The sequence below is a fragment of the Lontra canadensis genome, unplaced genomic scaffold (genome assembly GCF_010015895.1).
Source record: "Lontra canadensis isolate GAN:19392208 unplaced genomic scaffold, GSC_riverotter_1.0 scaffold116, whole genome shotgun sequence".
In the NCBI taxonomy this organism is placed as follows: domain Eukaryota; kingdom Metazoa; phylum Chordata; class Mammalia; order Carnivora; family Mustelidae; genus Lontra; species Lontra canadensis.
In genome coordinates, this window is record NW_022631110.1 from 4,740,425 (window position 1) to 4,764,772 (window position 24,348).

The following is a 24,348-nucleotide window of genomic DNA, read 5'->3' on the forward strand; positions in this document are numbered from 1 at the left end:
TGGTCTTTACTGCACATGATTACCCTTGACCTCTTCATCCCAGATTGGATCAGTGCCATATTGTTTGCAAGATCTTTTCTTTTCAAGCCCTCATTTCCCTGCACTTGGAAATGTGGCATTTGGACAAATGCTGCAGTAAATAGCAGGGCCAGCGCATACATTCTCACTCTCCTCAGTTCCAGTTCTCTCTGTGAGGCTCCCAAGAGAGGTGAGTTATCTTCCAAGTGCCTTTTACGTTCACCTGGCCATTTTCCCTCTAAGTTTTACATTTTGCTGTATTTGTTCATTTATTGGATCACTAAATTTCACATGGTGCAAAATGAAAATGTGCAAGAGCATTTGGTGAAAAGTCCCCTCTTATTCTTGTTCCCCAGCCTACTTGTCCTCCCCTTCAGAAACAACAAATATTACTAGCTTTTCTGAATCCTTCTAAAGATACTCCATACTTACACAAGCAACTATGTATACAGGCTATTTTTATTTCTTTATAAACCCAAATGGTAGCACACTATTCGCAGCTGGATCCTTGCTTGAACAACTTACGTGTTTCAGAGCTTTTTCTATCATCAGTCCATATACACATACCTGATTCTTTTTTTATGGCTCCACGGTATTACATAGTATGGATGTGACATAATATATTTAACCTACTGTGAGGCAATTTTTAGCTCTTATGAATATGTGTGCAGAAAACACTGCTGCAATAAACAGCATTATTGCAGTTTCCTCATGCCCTGTTAGGGTAAGTTACATGGTATCTGTGTCTCCTCCCATAGTTTGGTGCTAAACTTGCCCATAGCCTGAAAAATGCAGAGCCTCTCACCTCTCTACCACCAAAACTCTGATACCCAGGAATCATTTTCTTTGTGCCAGTGAGAAAGCTGGATTTCTGACCTCTCAACCTACATTATTTTATTAGCAATATTACTTTCTTATAGCTTCTATTATTATGCTCTGGGCTTGGGAAAAAATTTGTTTTACCATTTCCAGGCCACTTAAGACTGCAACATGTTACTGGGATGTCATAGCAAGTAATTGTCATGTTACCCCATTCCCTATTGTTATATACATGTGTCATCAGGCAACTACACTGTACCTAGATACATATCACAGGTTACAGACAAATTACTAGAGCACTCAGGTTTGTTCTGGGAGTTGAATAATAATAGTCATTATATTTAACAGTGGTTATTAGTTCCTTTACAAAATTCAGTAATATATATGGTTCCCAAACTGAGCTTCCTAGTGTCAGAATCATCTGTCTTATTCATCCCATTTCCTTCAGGGGCTACCACAGTGCCTAGCAGCTAGTAAGTATTTACTATAGGTTAAAGGATTTGGGTATTTGGAAAAAATATTAGAAAAAATAAATCACGCTGAGTTTTACATAAGGTCTTTATATCTGTTGGGTTTTGATCAGAGAAGAAAACCATAAGCAATTATGTAACAACAAAGAGTTTATTATAGGAATTTGAACTTATACAATCAAAGAAGCTGATTTAATAGTTTTTGTGTGGCTGCTGCTTCTGCACCAGGCCCTTGGTCTGAAGTCAGCATGATAGGCTGTTAGGGAGAAAAGATGGATGCAAGGACAAACTACAACCTGTGTGATTCTTTAACTGCCCCCAAGCCTCCAGTTCAGTGATGCAGCGATGTGAAGGAGAACCTGGCACCCTTCATCGCAATGCTGAACATGGATTTGACACAGTAGTCAGAGAAGCTGAAGACATAGTTGGAACTCTGCAGAGCTGCCTATCTCCCCAGAAGCTGTATTGACTGGCACAGGAGTTGGAAAAGCTGTAGATGGTCTGGCAGGAGCTACAGGAGCTACAGGAGCTGTGGCCCCAGCTGCTGACCCATACGAACAAGGTGAGTTAGCAGATCAGCAAAAACATGTGGGAATTAGAACAACACCTGTAACCCTGCACCGTCCTTCCAAGTATAAAAAAGAATATGGTGCTTCACTGCCACCATTCAGATCTTACCCAAAATGTCTCCTGTGGCCCATATTAACCAAAAACTATGCAGAGTAGGTAATCCTAGGCTATGCAGTTCCAGGTTATCTAAGTTGACAGTACAAATCTACCACAGTCCCATCAGTAGTTTTTGCTATCTTATGATATTATCACAAACCAGGTTCTCTAAAAAGAAACACTCACATACTATAAATTAGCTTCCCAATTTAATCTTCACTATCTCTGGAAAGGCAACAAAAAATGCTATATCTTTGTGCTGCTCCCTAAAGACAGTATTTTTATCCTCATGGGAAACCCATGATTATACTAAGAATATGATAAACACTTCCTCTGAAAGAATCTACTTTACAAAAGCAAAAGTATTAATCTCTAGATTATATCACAGAATGCAGTTTAGGCAGGAAAAAAAAATCATGTTTTATCAGTATCTGATTCCTTGTTAGTTAAGTATTTTTCTTAGCGCACTCAAGGTTAAAAAAAATGTTTTGTTTTGTATATGAGTCCTTTTTCTCTCCTTCTTGAATTAATTTTTATTTTATTCTTAAATTTTCTAAAAGCAGTAAAACATCTCAATAGTGGATTTCAGAGAATCTAGTGATGCTTTAAAATGGAGATCTTTTCAGCCCATTCCAAAGTTGCTCAGTTCTACTCAGATGCTGTGGTCGACTGCACAATTGGTCCCGATTATTCACTGCCTGTATCACACCCTTGCTCTGTGACTTTGCACTTCCTCTGATTACAGGGACAAAATATGTTTCCTCACTGCTTGACCTAAGTGACTTGCTTTGATCAAAGGCATGTTAGCAGAAACAACAGTGACCAGTTCTGTGCATGGACAGTAAGTGACCTTGTGTCTCCTGCTTGTCCTCTTAAAATTCTTCCATGCCATGAAAGGAGTTTGTCCCAGGGACTATAATCCCTCAGACTTGTCGCGTAAACTGAGTGAACATGAAGTGGAGCTGGTCTAGGCGAGCTGAAGATCCGTGAAAACAAAGGACCTTCTGTTTGAAGCCCACGAGTTTCGGGTGGTTTGTTACAGAGCATTTTTGTGGAAATACTTGTTCTAGTTATTTTGTGCTTTGTAACCCCCACTGCTACCAAACAAAATTTAGTGGCTTGCATTAGAACAACCGTTTATTTGCCCATAGATTAGAAATTTGGGCAGAGCTCTACAGGGAAGGCTCATCTTTCCTCCACATGGGGCTGTGTGAATAGGGCTGGAAGATCCTCTCCTAAGAGTCTCACTCAAATGACTGGAAAGTTGGTGCTGGCTGCCAGCTGCAACTCACTAGGCTCTTTCCACATGCACCTCTCCTTGGGTCTGCCAGCTTCCTCAAACATGGTGGCTGCATTCCAAGAATGAATATCTCAAGAGACAGAAAACAAAAGCTGCCAGTTTCTTGAGGCCTAAACCCAGAAATTGTCCCAACATCCCTTCTGCCATATTTTAGCTGTCAAGCATTCCCAGAGCCTATATTCAATGGCAGGGGATATAGATTTTGCTTCTGGAGAAGTGTCAAAGACCTTTGATATTAGTTGGAGCTCTCATGAATGGAATTAGTACTCCTATTTAAAAAAAAAAACAAAACACCCCACAGAATTCCCTAACCCCTTCCACCAGGTGAGGACATAGCAAGAAGTCAGCAGTCTGCAGCCTGGAAAAGGGACTTCATGTTCTAAAGCTGCCACAATACATAACTGATATAGATACCTTTAGGCATAAACCCTTCTACCAGCAATGGAAAATACATCTTTAGGGATAAAAAATAAAAAGAAGTAAGGGGAACACAGAAAAGGTACGTGAGAAATATCACCTACCTTATACCTTTTTTTTCTTGAAACTTGCACAGTTTCAAGTCTAGCAACAGAGCAAAAGAAAAGACCAATGTTTAAAGAGGCCCATTTGAGGGGCACCTGGGTGTCTCAGTGGGTTAAGCCTGTGTCTTCGGCTCAGGTCATGATTTCAGGGCCCTGGGATTGAGCCCTTCATTCGGCTCTCTGCTCAGTGGGTATCCCGCTTCCTGCTCTCTCTGCCTGCCTCTCTGCCTACTTGTGATCTCCCTCTGTCATATAAATAAAATCTTAAAAAAAAGAGGCCCATTTGACAAGTAGAAACATTAAGAGAACTTTGGATTCGAGGAGTTACATTAGGAATTTGAGAAAACAAAATTTGGATCACTGTGATGTTATGAATGGAAAAAGAACTTTAATCAGGTGATCTGGCTCTGTCTTTACTCTGCACTGCTTTAGTGTGACCTCTGGAACATTACTTAAACTTGTGGATCTCAGGTCTTTCATCTGTAAAATGAAGTGAACAGGGTTGTATTTGAGATTTCTTCCTGTTCTGACATTCTATGAATCATTGTCATTTTCTTTATGACTCCAAAATCCAAATGATGACCTGAACTTTCTATATTTAAATCCTCAGGTTCTATTTTTGTTACATGCCCTCAATAATGAATGGTATTCCTTAATAAAACCAAATCTTACAAGGTCTAAGCAATAATGAGCTTCAGAATAATGATGGCTGGGCTGAGTGGGTCAGTCATACTAGGAGCTGAGCACTCACTTCTCCCTGTAACTGAAATAAAATGAAAACATCTTTTCTCCCTCTACCTCAGCATAGAAGAGGCAGAATAATAGTTTCAAAGAGAAGTTTACTAAAAACTAGGGAAACAAAATAGAAACAGTTGTCTCTAAAATAAATGTGTATAAAAATGTCTATTTCTAAATAGAGGAAAGAGAAGCAATAAAGAGTTTTTCTGGAATGAAATCTTATACTAAATAGGGACCAGCTTTCCCTGTGGTGGTATGGATTAAACCTGATAAGACTTGGGTTCAAATCCCAGCTCTGTCATTTAAATCTTAAATCTGGGCTAAATTACCTAAGCATATTAAGCTTTAATTTCCTCATCTCTAAAAAGAGGATAATCATAACTGCTATGGACTGAATATTTATATCCTCCTCAAATGTATATGTTGAAATCCTAGCCTCCAAAGTAATGGTATTTGGAGGTAGAGCCTTTAGGAGTTGCTTAGGGTCATGAGGACAGAGCTTTCATGGGTAGAATTAGTGCTCCTATAAAAGACACCCCATAGAGCTCCCTAGACTCTCTCGTCATGTGAGACATAATAAGAAGTTGACAGTCTGCAACCCCAAAGAAGACCTTCACCAGAATCTGACTATGCTGGCACTTTTGGCCTCTAGAACTGCGAGAAAAAATGTGCATTGTTTATAAGTTACCCAGTCTGTGATATTTTGTTATAGTAGCTCAAACTTATTAAGCATAACTATTGGTCACAGTTATTAATATTAAATTAGATAACATAGGCAAAGCTACAGGCTCATAGAAAAGCAGACCCAAATAAAAGTATTCTGGCACTTATGGTTTATTGGGGAAATGTGGGGAATATAGCCAGGGAAGTGTGGGCATGAGGGAAGAAAATGTGGCCAATAAAGAGCATGATTATTAACAAACCTACTGAAGTGGGTGACTAAATCTTACTGGGGAAATGTTAGAAACTGTTAAAAACACATGCTTCAGATAACCCTACATAGGAATTAAGGGAGCTAGAGTATTTATACACCCACTTCTGTCAGTCAATGTTTGAGAGCTGCTCCTGGAGTTGAGAATTCCCCAGCACTTATGGATTGCTGTGAAAAAGTAGAATGGTGCTCTGGAGAAAGCCCCAGGCAGAAATAAAAATACTGGTGGGTGCAAGTTGTTGAGAGCACATTGATATGTAAGGTCCAATGAACATGGGTAGTGCACAGATAGTATCTGCTGCAAAAGTACTCAGTAAAGGTTTATTCCTCATTTTCTCCCTAGTCCTAATTAAAATTGGTGGCACCAAACTCAATTTCCTTTCCTCTAGATTTTTAATTTTATGTTATTATCAGAGAGACATTTCTGTTTCACAACTTAAAACACAACAGTGACTAATATCAATTCACTGAATTTGGGTATGGAAGCATTTCCCTTCTTCCCTAATTCCCCAGTCTCAGGGCCATAAGCCAGAGAAAGCTGAACTTCTGCCTGAAGACTGACAGCTATAACTTCCCAAGGAGCACTGTTAAGGGATAGTACCAAGAAATGTCATTAATATAAGCCCAAGTGTTCCATTTTCAATGCCAAGGACTATGAAGTCCACCATGCTTCTCATACTAGCTATCTTATCAACCAGATACAAATCTCTCTGGCCCTTTATTCTCATTTATACTTCTTTAGCCATATTGTCCTGCTCTTCCTTTGCTGTTCCAGCTGCAACTCTTCCTTCTAAATTATTTAGCTGTATCCTTTGGAGGCACCCAGTAACCTTTAACTTGTCATTTACTAGAAACTTCATTCTTCTTGTCCTATAGTTGTGAATACTGTCATATTTCATTTCTGAATCTCTCCCCCAAATCCTCTAAGCCTGAATTGCATCATCAATGAATTTACCATGAAACCACACAAATTGGAACCACTAAAAATTCCTGGTCTTTAACATTAAAATATCCAGTGAAACAAAAGAAAAATTAAATTATTGGGACTATGACAGAATAATTTTTTTTAAAGATTTCATTCATTTATTTGTCAGAGAGAGTGTGCAAGCAATTGGGGGAACAGCAGGGAGAAGGAGAAACTGTTTCCTCACTGGGCAAGGAGCCTCATGTGGGACTCAGTCCTAGGACCCTGGGATCACAACCCGAGCCGAAGGCAGACGCTTAACCAACTGAGCCACCCAGGCATCCCATGGGACTACAAACAAATTAAAAGCTTTTGCACAGTGAAGGAAACAATCAGCAAAATAAAAAGGCAACTCATTAAATGAGAGAAGATATTTGCAAATGACATATCCAATAAAGGGTTAGTATCCAATATATATAAAAAAATTATACAATTTAACTCCAAAATACCTTAAATAATCCAATTTAAAAAATGGGCAGAAGACATGAAACCAAATTTTCTCCAAAGAACGCAAGAAACAAGTGTTGGTTAGTCTGTGGAGAAAAGGGAACCTTTGTACACTGTTGATGGGAATGCAAACTGGTGTAGCCATTGTGGGAAACAATATGGAGGCTCCTCAAAAAATTAAGAATGGACATACCATAGGACCTAGCAATTCTACTATTGGGTATTTACCCAATGAACATGAAAACACTAATTAAAAAGATAAATGCAGGGACGCCTGGGTGGCTCAGTGGGTTAAGCCGCTGCCTTCAGCTCAGGTCATGATCCCAGGGTCCTGGGATTGAGTCCCGCATCGGGCTCCTTGCTCAGCAGGGGACCTGCTTCTCTCGCTGCCTCTGCCTGCCTCTCTGCCTGCTTGTGTGTACTCACTTGCTCTCTTTCTCTCTCTGGCAAATGAATAAAATCTTTAAAAAAATAAATAAATAAAAATAAAAAGGTAAATGCACTCTCATGTTTCTTGGAGTATTATTTACAATAGCCAAGGTATGGAAACAATCAATGTCCATTGATAGATGAATGGATAAAAATATGGTATATACCACATGAAATGAAATACTACTCAGCCATAAAAAGAATTAAATCTTGGCATTTGCAACAACATGGATGTATCTAGAGAGTGTGATACTAAGTGAAATAAATCAGAAAAAGACAAATATATTATTTCACTCATATGTGGAATTTAAGAAACAAATGAACAAAAAAAAAAGAGACAAAAATATAGACTTTTGTACAGAGAACAAACTGATGGTTTCCAGAGGGGAGGTGGGTGGGAGGATAGGTAAAATAGATAAAGGGAATTAAAAAGTGTACACTTATCATGATGAGCAATGAGTAATGTATAGAATTGTTTCATCACTATATTATACACCTGAAAATAATATAAGACTATGTTAATTATACTGGAAATAAATAGATAAATAAATTATCAAATAGTCCTTTAGTTCAGGCTTCCCAGCTTGCTGGGTTTTCCAACATTGTCCACTCTTCTTACACTCTGGACTCTCACCTGGGCCATCATTCTCAGCAAATGATTTTGTTTCCTACTTTACAGAGAAATTAGAGGCCATTAGTAAAGACTTTCTTATATGTCCTACAATCATATCAGTTCTCATCTTTTCATTTTTCCTTGCTGTTATGTTGGGGGAGGCTAATGCCTCATTCCTCTGTTGTCTGGACTCTTCTCTTGTTACCTGACCTTTTCAAGAATCTTTCTCTCTTAACTCTCCTCTCTATCTCCAGTCTTGAAGCTCTTCATTGCCAGTTAGCTTTTGAACATGCCCAAGCTTAGTTAATCCAAACAAGACTAAATAAACAAAACCTTCACTCAACTTCATTGTATAGTAAACAATTGGGCCTTTCCTTATGACCTTTATCCTTGGCTCCCTCGAGGTAACCTTTTAACCCTTGGAACTTCCCAAGTGCTAAGAGTATCTTTGCTATTTGAGGTAGGTTTTTAGGACCATGTGATTTCAGCCCAATCTCCAGGGAGGGAGGAGCTGAAGACAGAATTCAGTTACATGGAAAACTACCCAATCAACTGTATCTACATAATAGAGCCCAGTAAAAACTCTGGACACCACAGCTTCTCAGGTGGGCAATACTATGTGCATATTTTTACACATCAATCTTGGGAGGGTAAACATCCAGAAGACAATGGAAGCTTCACATTTTGAATCCCCTCAAACTTTGGCTATAATTTGTGTCCTTTCCCTGTAATAAACCATAACCATGAGTATAATAGGTTTCAGTGAGTTTTATGAGCCTTTCTAGAGAATTATTGAAACTGAGTTTGATTTGGGGAAAATCCAAAACTTACAGTTGGTGTCAGAAGTGAGGGTAATCTTTGTAGACTCTTCCCTTTAATTTTGTAGTTAAACCCCAACTCACAGTAGTTGGGCTCAAATGTTTTGGACAGGCTTGGCCGTCTGAAGGACTGTGTCCTCAACATTGCAGTTTACTTAACTCTGGGTATGCACATTCCTCTTCAGCTGCTATCGATGTTTCTTTTCCCTTTTATTTTTAATTTTTTAAAAGATTTTATTCATTCATTTCACACGCAGAGAGAGATCACAAGTAGGCAGAGCAGCAGGCAGAGAAAGAGGGGGAAGCACTCTCCCAGCTGAGCAGAGAGCCCAATGCAGGGCTCGATCCCAGGATCCTGGGATCATGACCTGAGCCGAAGGCAGAGGCTTAACCCACTGAGCCACTCAGGCACCCCTTTTCGCTTTTATAATTAAAATTTTAAAAAGTTATCCACAAAGCCCATTTACATCTCCTTTCCTCATCTTTCATAAACTCACTGCAATTCATTTGTGTCCATACCAATCTAATATTACTCCCATATAACTCACCAATGTCTACTTTGTCACTAAATACAAAGGACAGTAAATTTCTTCTCTGATATGTCAGGAACATTCACCACTCTACCCTTGAATCACTCTTATCTCTTGGCTCCTGTGATACCACATCTCCTGATTTCTTTCCTACCTCTGGCCACTACTTCTCAGCTTTCTTCCTGATACATTTTCTTCAACCTACCTCCCCACATACTGATATATTCTAGAGACTCCCTGGGTGATTTCATGCTCTGGTGATTCCTAACCCTATATCTTAGCATTAAACTCTCTGCTTAGCTTCATTCAAATATCAATATAATCTACTTGAATTTAAACTACACTGTATTTATTACTCTATTTCTGGGATATAGCACAGGACCAGACATGTAGCACACACTCAGTAAATATTTCTTGAGTGAATGAATAAATGAATTAGTGTATTCAGTCTCATAGGCACCTCAAGCTCAATAAGTCCATAACTGAACTCAATAAACCCCTAAATCTACTCTTCTCTTGGAGTTCCCAGTCTCAAATAAACCGTGCTACCATTCCTCAGTTGCTTAAGATAGAAACCTTGGAAGTTATCGTTGACTTTTTTCTCCCTTGACCTCCACATCCCATCCATCAACTAACTCTTTTCATTTTTACTTCCCAATAAATCATCTCCATCCACTCCTCTCTAACTCTCAGGCAATGCATTAGTCCAGTCACTGTCATCCATCACTAGGACTACTCTAGCAACCTCCATATTGTTTTCCCTGTCTTAGGTCTTATCTCTCCTACTCATTCTTCACTTTGCAGTCAGAGTGAAGCTTCCAAATACAATCTTGATCATGCCATTCTCAAACATTTACAAACTTTTGTCTATCCTCTCAATAAAGCCTAAATCCATTAATATGGCTTACAAGGGACACCCAGCTACACCCTTGGCCTTATTTTTAACCCTTCCTTTTCCCTCCCCCATTTAATTTATGTTCCAGTCCCACTGAAGTGATTCAGACCTATCACACTCTCTCCACCTCACAAAGTCTTTGCATATACTGTTCTCTCTCTGGAACACTCTGCATCCTTTAGGAAAAGACAACTTTATCTTTTGGACCCCACTGACAGACTTCCTTATTTTCACATCCATATTTCCCTCTTCCCATCCAGTTTTAAGTGACAAAACTCTCTTTCCATGCAAAGTCAGTGTCCACACATCTACTCTTGATTTTACTTTCTTTCTATTTACTTCAATGTCTTGTTTAATCATTTATATATATTTTTTGGTCTTATACCTTTGATTTCTCCCTCTCTGGTGGCTCTTTCTCTCCTGCCTATAAAGAAGCTTGGGCTCCTACCAATTTAAAAAACTTCTGCTGACCCTAGATTCCCTCTCTCATAAGTGTATTAGTTTTCTCTGTTTCTTCTGAACCAAGCCTACTGAAAGATCACTATGCACTCACTATCTACATTTACCCACCTTCAATTCACTCCTTACCCTACTGCTTCATCACTACTCTTCTGAAATGACTTATTCAAAAGCCACCAGTGATACCCATGTTGCCAAAACCAATAGACATTCCCCTATTATGTTCCCTTGGACCTCTCTTCTACAGGTAACTTGTTGAGCACTACTTCTTGGCAACTCTAATAATTTTGTTTTCTATGCAGTTATTTTCTCCCAATTTGTCTTCAAATTCAATAAATTATCAGCTGTCAGATGGACATCCAGCATAATTTTGAATTTTCCTTCCTCCTCCATCCTTTCATACTGCTACTGCCCAGATTTAAGTTTTTACCATTTCTTAGTCAGATACTATAAGAACTTCCCAACAGATTTCCTTTCTTTTAGTCTTGCCTCATTAAAAATTTGTCCATTTATCTACCACAGTCAGAAATTTTATCACATCTGATTGCCATCCTTTTTCTCTAATATCTCAACTATTTCCCCATTTCTTATAATGTTTAAGCTTCTTGTGGCATATAGAAACTGCCATGACTAGCCTCTGACTATTCTGCAAGCTTACACCATCTCCTACTTCACATTTTATCCTTTAATAAAACTTAATGGCTTGTAGACAGAAGCACACAATACATGCAATCCATGCTTTGTACTTGATATCTTTGATAATGTTATTTCCTTTGTCTACAATGTTTTCCCACCTTTCTTTGCGTAAGGGCCACTCCTCTGAGATCCTATAATATCCTGGAAATGTCCCAGATATTATCATTTATCATTATATTGAAATTACCTAATTTAATATTTGTCTATCAGCTGGACTAATAGCTCTTTAAGGACAGGGACCCTATCCTCACCAGCTAACATGCGCCTAGAGTGAGCTGAGATCTCCACTTGTTGGGGAGTTGATTTTTGGAAAGCCAGTTCTCTGACAGAAGCTCAGTAAAGTTTTAATCAGTGACTCTTATAGATGGCAGGGACCTTTTGAGTCATTCAGTCCAGCTACCCACTCACAGGAGACCCCTCTACAATAGGGGCCAAAATAATTCACTTACATATGATAGATCATTCCAAACTTAGCTCTTATTTCCATACATATGGTCCCTTCTGGTAAGAGTGGAAATTGATACCACTTTTTTAGGAAGCAACTTAGTAATACATATGAATGTTTATATATTTGTTTACAATTTTATTCCTTAAATACTTATATCTTTATTCCTAGCAATGCTTCTTTCAGAAATCCCTTTTCAGAAAATTATCCAAATATATGGGGTAAATTTATTAGATAATAATTTAAAATTTATTACATAAAATTTATTACATAATAATTTAAAATTTATTACATAATAATATTCATCATGGAAATATAATACAGATAAATTATAGATAGGCAAAAGTAGGGGAATCATTAAGTAAATTATGATGCATTCATGAAATAGGATTTATTTTATGCCTTTTTTAAGTGAAAATTCAAGATATAAAATATCATCTTAACTACAGAAACAAATTCACCCCATTTTATTTACCAAATTTTCTATAGTAAGCATAGATTCTTTTTATAATAAGAAAAATTGCAGGTTTTTAATTTTTTTTATTTTTTAGGTTTTGTTGTTACTGTGTTTTAAGGAACTCTTCTCTTAAGAAACAAGTCTCTAATCTCTGAATTCTCTGACTTCTGCTGAGTTGCTTTCCTCTTGATACTTTGTTTCCACAATTTATCTCATACCCCAACAGACCCAATACAGTTCATCTCTTAAGCCCAGTATACATGTGCATTCCTTTCCTTATCCCTGTTTTGCTCATGTCTTTGTTGCTCTTGTCAAACAGCAACTGTGAGTCTACCAGCCTCATCCCTCCTTCCACAAACATACTTATGGTTTTATGCTGCTCTTCTACCTTCCCATCAGAGTTGACTAAGTTATAGTTTCTGGCTTGAAGTTTCTCATATCCCTGGTAAGAGAGTTATTCATGGTAAGTAAAGCAATACAGGTGTGCCCAAGGTGGGAAAAAGAAAGCGACTGGTGCTCTGTGAAAGTATCAGAAAGGCGGGGATACAGGGTGACTCTGGGACAAGATTTTCTTCCTTAGAATCACAGCTTTACAGTTAATACAGAGCTATAGAGAATTTAAGAGAACATTCTCCAGACCAACATCTTATTTCACAGATGAGAACACTAATGTACTCTGAATTAAAGTAATATTGGTCAAGATTTCATAATGAATTAGTAACAGATCCTCCACTAGAACTCAGGCCTTCTGGCTACCATGACCGCACTTTGCAGCGTTCTGCAATTCAATCTACTAAAGACAGGACAGCGGCTTTCCTAAGCTTTTCACAGTAAGAGCGCTTAGCCCAAAGTAGAACAATAAAACAAAAGAAACAGCAACAAAAACAAAGTAAGATCTGCAGAAATGAGAATAAAAATACACTAGTTTCTGTTTGGGGGAAGTATTTAGGGACTCTGAGAACTATTTTGACCCAGGGGTTATTCCCAGAGGGCATATAAGAGAAACAAACAAGAGTCAATTACTATTTGACTCCAGTTATCTGGGGAAAAATTTTGAAACCATTGCCTCCTTTCATCTCTTAAATGCTGTTGACTAAAGGAGTTGCTGATTAGAGCTGTTAGTTGGGAATGTTGAGCAGCTCTGGGCAAGGGCCCTGCATTCCAGGCTGACCCAGCTCCACCAGAAACAACAGGGTGAAAAGAGGTATTGAGCACATATTTCCAACTCTGTGCTACCCTCTGGCAAACAGTGTGTTTACTAAGATTGCTATAAAAGGTATTTACCTAATTAGAGAGCATTTTCCCCCTTTTATTAGTAAGCAATTAGACCACACTTTAGTACATTAAGGAGGTTTTGTAAATCCAACTGCAAGCATAAAATTCTGTAATTGTATAATTGTACATTGGGCACAAAACCACAGATTTTCTTCTATTTTGGCCTGACCATTTTTTAAGCAATTTAGGGTTTTCTAATGCTTGTGTGGTGAGTATTTTTTAAAGACTGGGCTAAATACATATAATTTAGCCATTCTTTGGTCTTAAACCCAAACCAGAAATGACACAAAATCCACATAAACATGTATCAACTATTTGTCTGTTCTTCCTCTTAAAGCCTGGGAATAATTCTTTTGTTTCACAATGTTTTAAGGTACAACAGTAGCACAGTATCATGTTTTAGCATAGAAACCATAAAATTCTTGTAGCCAAATAATTCCAGAAATTCTCATTTAAACATCTGTAGCTCATATGTACGTGATTAAATTATCCTAATTAAGTAATGTTTGCAAGACAGGAGTGGGAAAGAGAAGATCATATTAATTTGAATTTTTGCTTAGGTTAATCATATTAGTGGAACTATATTAACATTGCCAGCATTTGACCATTTTTTCTTTATGAAAGTAGTAATTTTCTATTGTTCACTTTCTATTATGTATGTTGTCTCCATTTTTCCCAAGGACATAGTAAATACCAAAAATGTTAACTCTCATTGATTCACAAACCTAAACAATTCATTCACTTATAAAAGGTGTCAAAAGAGTTTTTAAGATACATATATTCAAAAAACATATATTACTACCATTTTACTACTAGATGCCTGTGGGACCTTGGGCAAAACACTAGGTTTTGATGATCCTGTTTCCTTCTCTGGCAAATGAGTGGATTATATTAGAACTAGAAAAAAAAAATTACAGTTCCATAAAATGTGTTTCACTAATCAAAGTACTGTAAATAACAGTTAATAATAAATAACAGTTACTGTTAATAACAAGGCTGTTATGTTAAGCAAGTTGAGATCTATGTCATGGAAACATAACATGGTATTACATTTTTATATGCTGTAAGAAATCTTTTAGTACACTGAATTAGATAATAAAGAACCAATTCACCTATTGATCGAATGGAAATAACTAACAATTCTAATGAGAATAACTACCATTTACTGAGTACATATTGTAAGCCACACACTTAAGCAGTTTACATACTATTTCATATTAATTCTTATATCATATACATGAGCAGTGATGTGCAGATAAATACTTAACAACTATCCCAAAATCCCTGATTTGTAGTGTTTGCTTATTTCCACAATATAATACTTCAATCTCGGTTGATTTCCAGCTATCAACCTGACTTCACTAAACTTGGCAAAGGTGGGGAAGTGGTAAGGGGGCCCTAGAAAAGATGTGCAGTAGCACATTATTATATAGTATTTCCACCATGCTGATACAGTAGACAAAAATAATCTCAAGAACACAGACAATAATGAAATGTAACAAGATATTTAGGAAGTGATGAGTTTGGGGTATTTATTATTTTTTGTTTTAATATGAGTTTACATAATTTAATTTTTAATAATGGCTGTGTTTGATAATCAACTCACAGGATTCCTGAATATTTAGCAGTTTTTGTGAACGGAGGGGCACCACTGCATGTGAGGCTGATTTTACTATCTACTTTCACTGAAAATAGGGAACAGTAACATAAAAAGGATTAAATAATTCATCAAGGTTATCTATTAGTAAATTCAAATCCCTATTTGCCACATAATAAGACTTAATTTCTTAATTCTAAGGAAGCTTATACAATAGATTTTGCAACATAACTTTTATATAATCCAAGAAATGTGTTTTTGATTATAGATAAAGAGAGGCACTAAGCAAGGCAAAAGTGATAGGAGAAAACAAGATGAGAATTTAAAGAAATGTCTTCTAGAAGAGGGCCTGCTGAGAGAGAAGATGCAGGTCATTGGTGACAGGTTTTCTTTTTGTGACATTCTTTAATAAGGTTAGAAAGAACAAGTAATTGAAAAAAGAGAAGTCAGAACAGCAAGCAAGTCAATCTATTCTAAGATATCATGGGGTATTGAGGTGTGAAATTCCTATGGGAGGGGCTCACCATTTTGAAATGCATCAAGGAATGCTGTCTCTTTTACTTGCACTAGGATCCCTATGAACAATGACAGATACCATCATACTTTCCCCCAATTATCTGAGCCTATTTTCTCCAGATAAGAGAAGGAAAACTCAACATTCATGTTGATAGCTTTTTGATTCCTTGGTAATTTCCATTATAGTTTATAAAATAATTTAAACAGATTTTGTTGCTGTCGCATTCCATCTATTCAGAAGTTTTAAGTATTTTGATTAGACAGTTCACTCATACTGTTGGCTAATTACTCTGTGTTGAGTGTGAATGGGCCAAATTTTCATGCCTTTCACGAAGACTCAGGCTTACTCCAACACTTACTTCCAAACACTAAGATCAGTGTCTGGTCATAGTGTTACAGGGTTTCTCCTCCTTTAGTGCCCAAGATTCTTGGTCCTGCTGCTTCAAAGAACAAAGAGGTAAACAAGATGGAAGAGTGGTAGGCAGCAAATCAAAGTTTATCGAGACAACAAAGTGATAGTACAAAGCTCCAACAGGGTAGGGACCCAAGAGGGCTGCCAGTGGAGTTTCTAAGTCTAGGGGTTTTTATGGGCTTGTCGGTGGTGGGTTTTTTAATCTGATTAACCCTGGTGTGCCTGGGCAGCTCAGTCAGTTAAACATCTGCCTTTGGCTCAGGTCATGATCCCAGAAAAGTCCTGGGATCAAGCCCCTCTTTGGCAGCCGGCTCTCGGTTCACTGGGGAGCCTGCTTCTCCCTACCCCTCTTCCTGCCTCTTTCCCTGCTTGTGCTCTCTTTCTCTGTCAAATAAATAAATAAGATCTTTTTAAAAATTATGATTAACCCTCCCTGTGCCTGTTGATCCAATCAGGTTTTTGTTATCTATCATGTGGGAAAAGGGTGGGAGGGCTCCCCCCAGGGTGGTGTAAAATCCTTTTAAGGATGGTTTCCTCTAAGGGCGGGGTGTGGGAGGGAGTGTGGGGTGTGTCACTTGTCCCTGCCTGCCATTCTTCCACCTATCTTTCATCAATAGTAAGTGCTATATAATCATTAATTGTTATATATTATTAATATTATTTAGAACAGCTGGATTTCTGGTGAGTTCCAGGTTCAGGATGTGGGCAGGATTTTCTCAGAATGTTTCCACCCAGATTGTAGGATTCTCTTCATAAGCAATGTATTAAGCACAGGTTGCCAGAATTTGTTCTTTCCTATGGCTGGTGTGGCCAATGTTTGCAGCTGGTCTTTGGTGCACCTGAATTTTTCATGATAGAAATGTTTCATTTATCACTTTGGGGGGCCCTTTGTAAAAGCAATATTTTCCCCCAGAGAGTTTCAGCTCCAGTTGTCTAATGATTTGGGCTCATAATGTATCTGGATTGATATTGGGTGATGTTCATTGATGTGAAAATTGTGCCCTTGAAAGGCAGCCGATGTGTCTTTTCACCAGGGCTGAGGTCAAAGCAACTTCCTTATGTTTGTGGGGGAATGATTTCTTTGATGGTCAACTCTTGCTTTGCAGTGGTTTCTAAAAGTTATTGAAGGGCTATGTGAACAAATTCAAAGTAGTACATCTTTTAGCTTTTACAGTGGACTGTAAAGTTAAACATATGAGCTTCATTACAATTGATAAATGGAAATAATCTTTTTGTATATGGATAGTGAGAATAGTGAGCAGTCTGAGGAAATCCTCCTTCTCAGACTTTCTGCCTCAAAGATTTATCTCATACTTTACTATAATGTCTTACTATTGCTTCCTGTAATTATATTGGATTCATGCTTATTACTAAAAATTTGTAACAGCCTTATCAAAAATATCAACCACCTCCATAACTGTCTTTGAACATATATAATTTTTTCACCATCATGGCAGTCATTTCAAATCACATCTTTTAAAAGCTAGTAAAGTACCTCAGATTCATTTGGCATAATTTTCTTATTTTACAGTTGAGGAATCAAAAGTCCAGTGAAGTTAAACACCTTGCCCTAAAACTCAGCACTTCAGCATCTTACTAGTTTTGAACTCGCTGTTTTGAAGGAATCTTTTTTTATTAAATATTTTAAAAATGTATTTATTTGACAAAGATCACAAGTAGGCAGAGAGGCAGGCAGAGAGAGAGAGAGGAAGGGAAGCAGGTTCCCCGCTGAGCAGAAAGCCCGACGTGGGGCTCGATCCCAGGACCCTGGGATCATGACCTGAGCCGAAGGCAGAGGCTTTAACCCACTGAGCCACCCAGGCGTCCCAGTTTTGAAGGAATCTTAAGTGGTGTATGGAATACCATCCATTTGTAAAATGAATAAACCTCCTTAAACAATTTTAACTTCCTTTAAAGAATGATTCAAAAGGGCATAATACAACACCATCGGAATCAATCATGTTGTCTTGATAGCTAATAAAACCTTTGGTGTGACCACTGAAAGCACAAAATGAGTAAGGGTGGGGTGTCTAACCTGTGCTGTCCAACACAGTGGCCTCTAGCAACATGTGGATATTTTAAATTTTAAGCTCATTAAGGGTAAATAAAATAAAAAATTTATTTACTCAGTCCTACTACTCACAGTTCAAGTGTTCAATATAGTAGCTACAGTATTAGGAAGCACAGAACAGACATTTCTATTATCCCAGAAAGTCTTATTGGATAGCACTAGAAGGCAGCTTTGAACCTCCCCTGAGCTTCAAATTTTGTTGGGGGCTTCCAAAGTGGGAAAGTCTTTCCTTCTTAAAGTAGGTGTCAATCTTGTCACCAGGTCAATTTCTCAGGAAACAGACAAAAGCTTCTGCAGTGACAATCTACTCTGCTCCTAAACTGCACCACCACTCCCTGATGAAAGAGTGAGACTCTATATCCCATGTTCCTGACCCATCTCACCTCTGCCCTGTTTTGTGAAGGGGTGCAGGAAAATGCATGAAGAAAGGAAAAGTGAAGATGCATTTTGGAGCCATATCCAAAACTTCCTGAATCTTGTTTAACTTTTAACTTCTTTACCTTCTTTTTACAAGTATTTCCCAATCCCTCCATCCTCAGGAGATGACAGAGGTGTGGCTTTGATGAGGTCCAGCTACCGTCTGCCCCTTAAAAGCTAGAGGAAGTATTTAGACAGATTCAGGGGAAAGAGATGAATGAAAACAGGAGCTTTGAGGTGCCCAGGTGGCTCAGATGTTAAGTGTCTGCCTTTGGCTCAGGTCATGGTCCTAGGGTCTTGGGATCAAGTCCCGACTGGGGCTCCCTCCTCCGTAGGAAGCCTGCTTCTCCCTCTCCCACTCCCCCTGCTTGAGTTCCCTCTCTCACAGTCTCTCTCTCTCTCTGTCAAATAAATAAATAAAATCTTAGAAGAAGAAGAAGAGGAGGAGGGTGGGGAGGAGGAGGAGGAAGAAGAAGACAGGAGCTTCAAGCAATTCTTTACCAAGTTTGTGAGGTCCTCAGCATATTTAACCCAGTAAGCTCCACTTGTTGGCTAGCATGCGATGGGAAGTTAGTCAAATAAGAGAGCTGAAAGCTATCAGTAAAAGGGAGGAGGGAAAGGGACAAAAGCAGGGAAGGAATGTGTTTTGTTTTGAAGAACCAACAGTTCCCAACCAAGTTGATGTTCAACTAGGTTTTTCACCTGATAGCCCTTATGTGAGCCAGCTTGAGCTGGATTAGTGCTGAGGACCTGTGTAAAATTCCTCCTGAGTTGTCCTAAAGTCACCTTTAGTTCATTATAATACTAAGATCTCCCATGGTGGAGTTTTCCCCCATTTTTTGGACATATGAGGTATGCACTAGGATGTTGATAGTCTAGGCAGGAGCAACTAAACTACAGTGCTTATACAAGCTCCCTGCCTTCCCACCTAATAAACTAAATAAAAGTTCCCTGTACCAGCCTCATGGGGAGACAGTGCTTTGAGAGCTATCTCCCTGTCTCCTTACTTATAACAAGTAATAAGTTCTTTGCTTTCAATACTTCCTTGGATTGTGTTCAGTTTGATGCACCCCAATCAGTGAACCCTTTGAGTTTGGTTACATACTGAGTGTACAAAGATGGCAAAAATCACTTTATAGGAACTCCTTTCCCAGAGGACCTTTTCATTATCAGCTCCCCTAGCCTGAAGGCCTGAGACTGGGCTTCTATGTCAAGACCCCTCACTGCCACACCCTGGCAATTCCTTGTCCAAACCAGACAATGGATCCTTCTTCACCCTAAATTGGAAACACCACAGTAGTTCACCAATAGGGGATTAATGACTCAATAAATATGCCTTGTCAGAAGAATTTACATTTCAGAAGCCACCTTCATATCTTCCTCCTCCCCTCCTCCCAATCCCTGTTTACTGCCCAGTAAAATGAGGAGTTCGAACTAATTGATTTCTAAGTCCCTTCCAAGCTCAGAAGTTGTGACACCTACTGTTTCTGGGAGATGCTCTTGCTTTAGCACAGAGGAACTCTTGCCCCTGAGATAACTCCTGGCAATAAAAGTGTCCTCTTAGCTCCATCCACATTTTGCCTCAAATTGTATTCTTATTTATTTCTTCATCTTTAGGTAAATTCCCAAGTCAGCAGAGGAAAAAGCCCCCAAAATACTCTCATAGTTTGGGTTGTTAAAATTGGGATCCTGAAAGTATATGATAGAAGTAATAAAAGATGGAGAAGTTGGCTTTTTGGTCATTATCGTACTCAAATAAACCATGGGTTTGAGCAATGTGATTCTTCAGAAACCTCCAGTACAGAGCTTCTTCATCAGAGCAAAACTAAATAAAGACTTCAGTGTTTCCCTTAGATAATTATAGTAGCTGCTATTCACTGAGCAACTATTATATCCCAGGCATGACTCTCTATATGCACTATCTCATTTACTCCAGCTGTGGCACCATCTCCATTCTGCAGATGTGAAAAATTTCAGAGTCCTGGTAATGTGCAGATTCAAACAGCTAATAATCTGGAGCAGAGTTAGAATAAGGCTTCATCAATTGCTAGAGTCCATTTGTTTTTCAGCCTGCCATTATTTTTAAAATTATGTCCCAAGGAATCCTAAATGTCCTCTCAAGATGCTCTACATTGTTGAGGGGCTTGGGGATGAGTGGGGGGTAGGAAAAGAGAGGCCACAAAGTCATCTCTATCCCTATTCAAGTATTGCCTGTCTCACTAACTCTTCCCCCTCTCAGTTTAACCCCAGAAAACACTCTTTTAACTGTTTAAAGTACTGGGATTCCACATACAATTTCTCAGATTAAAAAAAAATTCAAAAACCATTGTATGAGGGAGGGTCTGCTTTCTCCAATGTCCTTCTGAAACCATCCTAGCAATAACCTTGGCCTATCTATAATGAATTGACATTTACATTTTAATTTATCCCATGACTGAAGAATGATTAATAAAAAAATCATTGTACATCTTTAACTACATTGTCTTTGTTACAGATCTGGAAATGCCCTGGTAGAAATTGATTATTCATAGGCATGTAAGGCCGATTCATCAGAAAGGGGGAAAAAAAGTCTGGGCCACTGCTGCTTGCTTTCTCTCAAAAAATGAACTAGAATTTGACAAGATGTGGGAGGGCTTTTGGCCAAAAAAAAAAAAAATTCACTTTCACTTTCTTACAGAAGGATCATTTTCTCAATCAGAGGTAACAGGATTGACTTTCAAAGAGAGGTTTGTTCACATTTTTTCTCATTTTTTAATGACCTAGAGGATTTATAGCCTCATATTTTTTCTTTTAGGTATAACTGCCTGTAAGACTGAACAGAGATAAGTTTCAATTCATTTTTTACTTCTTATAGTGTTCTTTTAAAAAAAATGTGAAGACATTCCTCAAAAGATTTGTTTTTGCTCATGGTAGTCCAGGAGGTTCCCCTTTGTGTGACTGTATGTGCACCAAGAGGTGCCTGTGTGTAAGGGGATCAACAGGGAGATAGTATTCTCTAAGTATCAACAAAGAACATTTCAAGTCACTTGGTGACTTCAAGAAGAAGCCACTCTTGGGCAACCTCTTTGTTCATCCACTTACCAAACAGCAATCAGCAATATTAACCAAACGTCTCTTATGAGTAAACAGAGAAGGGAATCAGTAATGTTCAGATAGGGGTTGAACAATTGTTTAGTAAAAAGATTATAAAATAGATTCTATCAAGGACTACAAAACCAGAGTTTTAGAAATTTAGAGTCCCTTTCATCTTGTAATTCCATACTTGTGACCTATAGGTTTGGGTCCAGAGGGAAAATGAGCTATTTAGCTTATGGTGTTGGTTAGATGTCTCTATTTGCTAAGAATGACTCTGGTTCTTGAATGGAGGAATAGATTTTTGTCTAGAGTAGAAAGTTGCCAAAGGGGTTGAGTTCGGAACACTGTAAGGTGCTTGGTTATAAAATGAACCTGAGAAAATAAACTCAGTGAAAAAAGGATATGATTTTATATTACTGGCAGAACTGGCATTCTTATTTATAATGAAGTGGATTATTTTGCCTTGGTTATTTGATCTTTGGTGGAAAGAGGAAAGAAAAAAATGGTAATGCCCTGGTGAAGAAAGAAAGGTTCATTAAGGAAGGGAATCCCAAATGTCTGGGAGAATTATAACAAGGATCCCCTTAACAGGCAGCCTAGTAGTACTTGTCAGTGAGCAAAAGCTCTCCAGGCCCATGGAAGCTGCAAGCAAAGAACAGAGAAAATTGAAAATGGAAAAAGATATTCTTTTGTGCAAGTTGCATTTTTGTATATGATAAGTTAAATCTGGTTTCAAATATGGAGTAACTGGCTCACTGAAGGCTATGCTTTCTAAGTGCAAGGGGTAGGAGGCATTCAACAACAAGCAAAGATTGATCCACCCCCAAAATAAGCAGAGAAAGCCCTGTCACTTGCCTCTTTGATAGAAGGCTTACTACATAATTGAAATAACATTAGTTACCAATGAGTACACACTAATGAAGCACCCAGTGGGCACAGCACACACATTCTCTCTTTTCACTGAAGGCTATCATACTATGTCATTTGACCCTCAATACAACCTCATGAGGAAGAGGAAATTAAGGTTCCTAGGGGTTTAGTAACTTTCTCAAGGTCACACAGCCAGGCGGCAGTGCTATAATTGAACCAATATATGTCTGGATCCAAAGCCAGTACTCTTCAAACTTTTTCTAAACATCCTTCAAATAGGAAGTTAGGAAGATACAACAAAGTTTATGGCAACAGCTAAATTCATGGTGGAAACAAAACTATGTTATAGGATTTCCTTCCCTTTGCTATTACAAGGGTTTGCTTCTAATGTTCTAAGAAAACTTTCATTTAGTTAGCTAGGGGTAAGGAAAATAGGTCCTATCTTTGGTGTTAACTTACTTAAAATGTTATTTAAAAAACAAGATCAATAAGCATAACTTATAATGAATTTTTGTTTCTCAAATATTTTTTCTTTGCTTAACCCTGGATAGAGAATCAATTTTTCTACCAGGAGAAAAAGCAGGGAAAAAACCCCAAGTTAATCAAGAACCAACAGCAACTTAATTTAATGCAGTTTCCATAGAGTAGAGAAAACTCAAATTCCCCACTCTTAAATTTAAGTGGAGAGAACAGAACATTTTTTCATAAGAACAAATAATATTAAATACTTCAGTTCTTGTGAAAAGCTGAACCTTATGAACTATAAGATGGTAAGAAAAATATTTGAAGAAGGACAGAGCTATCTAAGAGACACTATTTTTGACGAGCTGTGAGTGGGCTGTGGATTCTAGATTATTTAGCTGTGTTAGCCTGGGAAAACTATAGATAGTTAGAAAACAGGTTTTCTACTCTGAAAGCATCAAACTATCGATGAGAAAATGGAGTCTCACTAATAGTAAATGACTTGCTGACCATCAAACAAGTAGTGGAGAACTAGGACTGTCCTGTGCTTTATTCAATTAATTTCTAGGTGCTGCAGTTTCCTAATCTATAAAATGAAAGAATATGAATAAGAAGTGACCTGATATCATGGAATGAATACTTGACTTGGAGACTGATATCCTGGATTTGAGCTCCCTTCTCTAATACCAACTCATTGACTTTGGGCAAGTCCGTATCTCTTGTTCAGTTTTCACAAATTCTAAATCTGAAATTAAAATTCTGCTCAAACTGTATCACAGAGGTGTTGAGAGAAACTAGTAAGACAATGTATAGGCAAGTACTTTGAAAACAATGTAACACTAAAGAGGAGTGAAGGAATTACAGTAATGGTGATGATGATAATGATGATGATTAAGTCCTCTGGATCTTAAATTCTAGTTGAAAGAAAGAGCTTGCATTTGGAAGAAGTGGTAAAGGTTATATTGGTAGAATTAGGGCCAAGTTGTGGAGTCTCATAAATGAAAATATATGAGTTTATATGACTTTTAAAAGATAGAGTGCAATTTGTAGGATTGCCAAATAAAATACAGGATGTTGAGTTAAATTTGAATTTCAGATAACCATATCCCATTTTGGGGACATATTTATACTAATACATTATCTGTTGGTTATCTCAAATTTAAATTTGATTTGGTATCTTCTATTTCTTTTTGTTTTTTAAATCAGGCAATCTTAATTGATGGATTTTTGTGAAGGGGAGCAAGTGATGTATGAAAGCAATGGTTCAGAGCTGTTGTAGAAATATGGGGATCAGGTAGGAGTAGAATCAAACCAATGTCTTGATTTGGGTTTCCCGAAGAACGGAGGCTATAAAAGGATTTAAGGGCAGTAATTTACATGGAAGTTGAGATCAGGAAACTTGGTAAGGAAGAGAGGAAAGTGAGAACCATTCTAAGG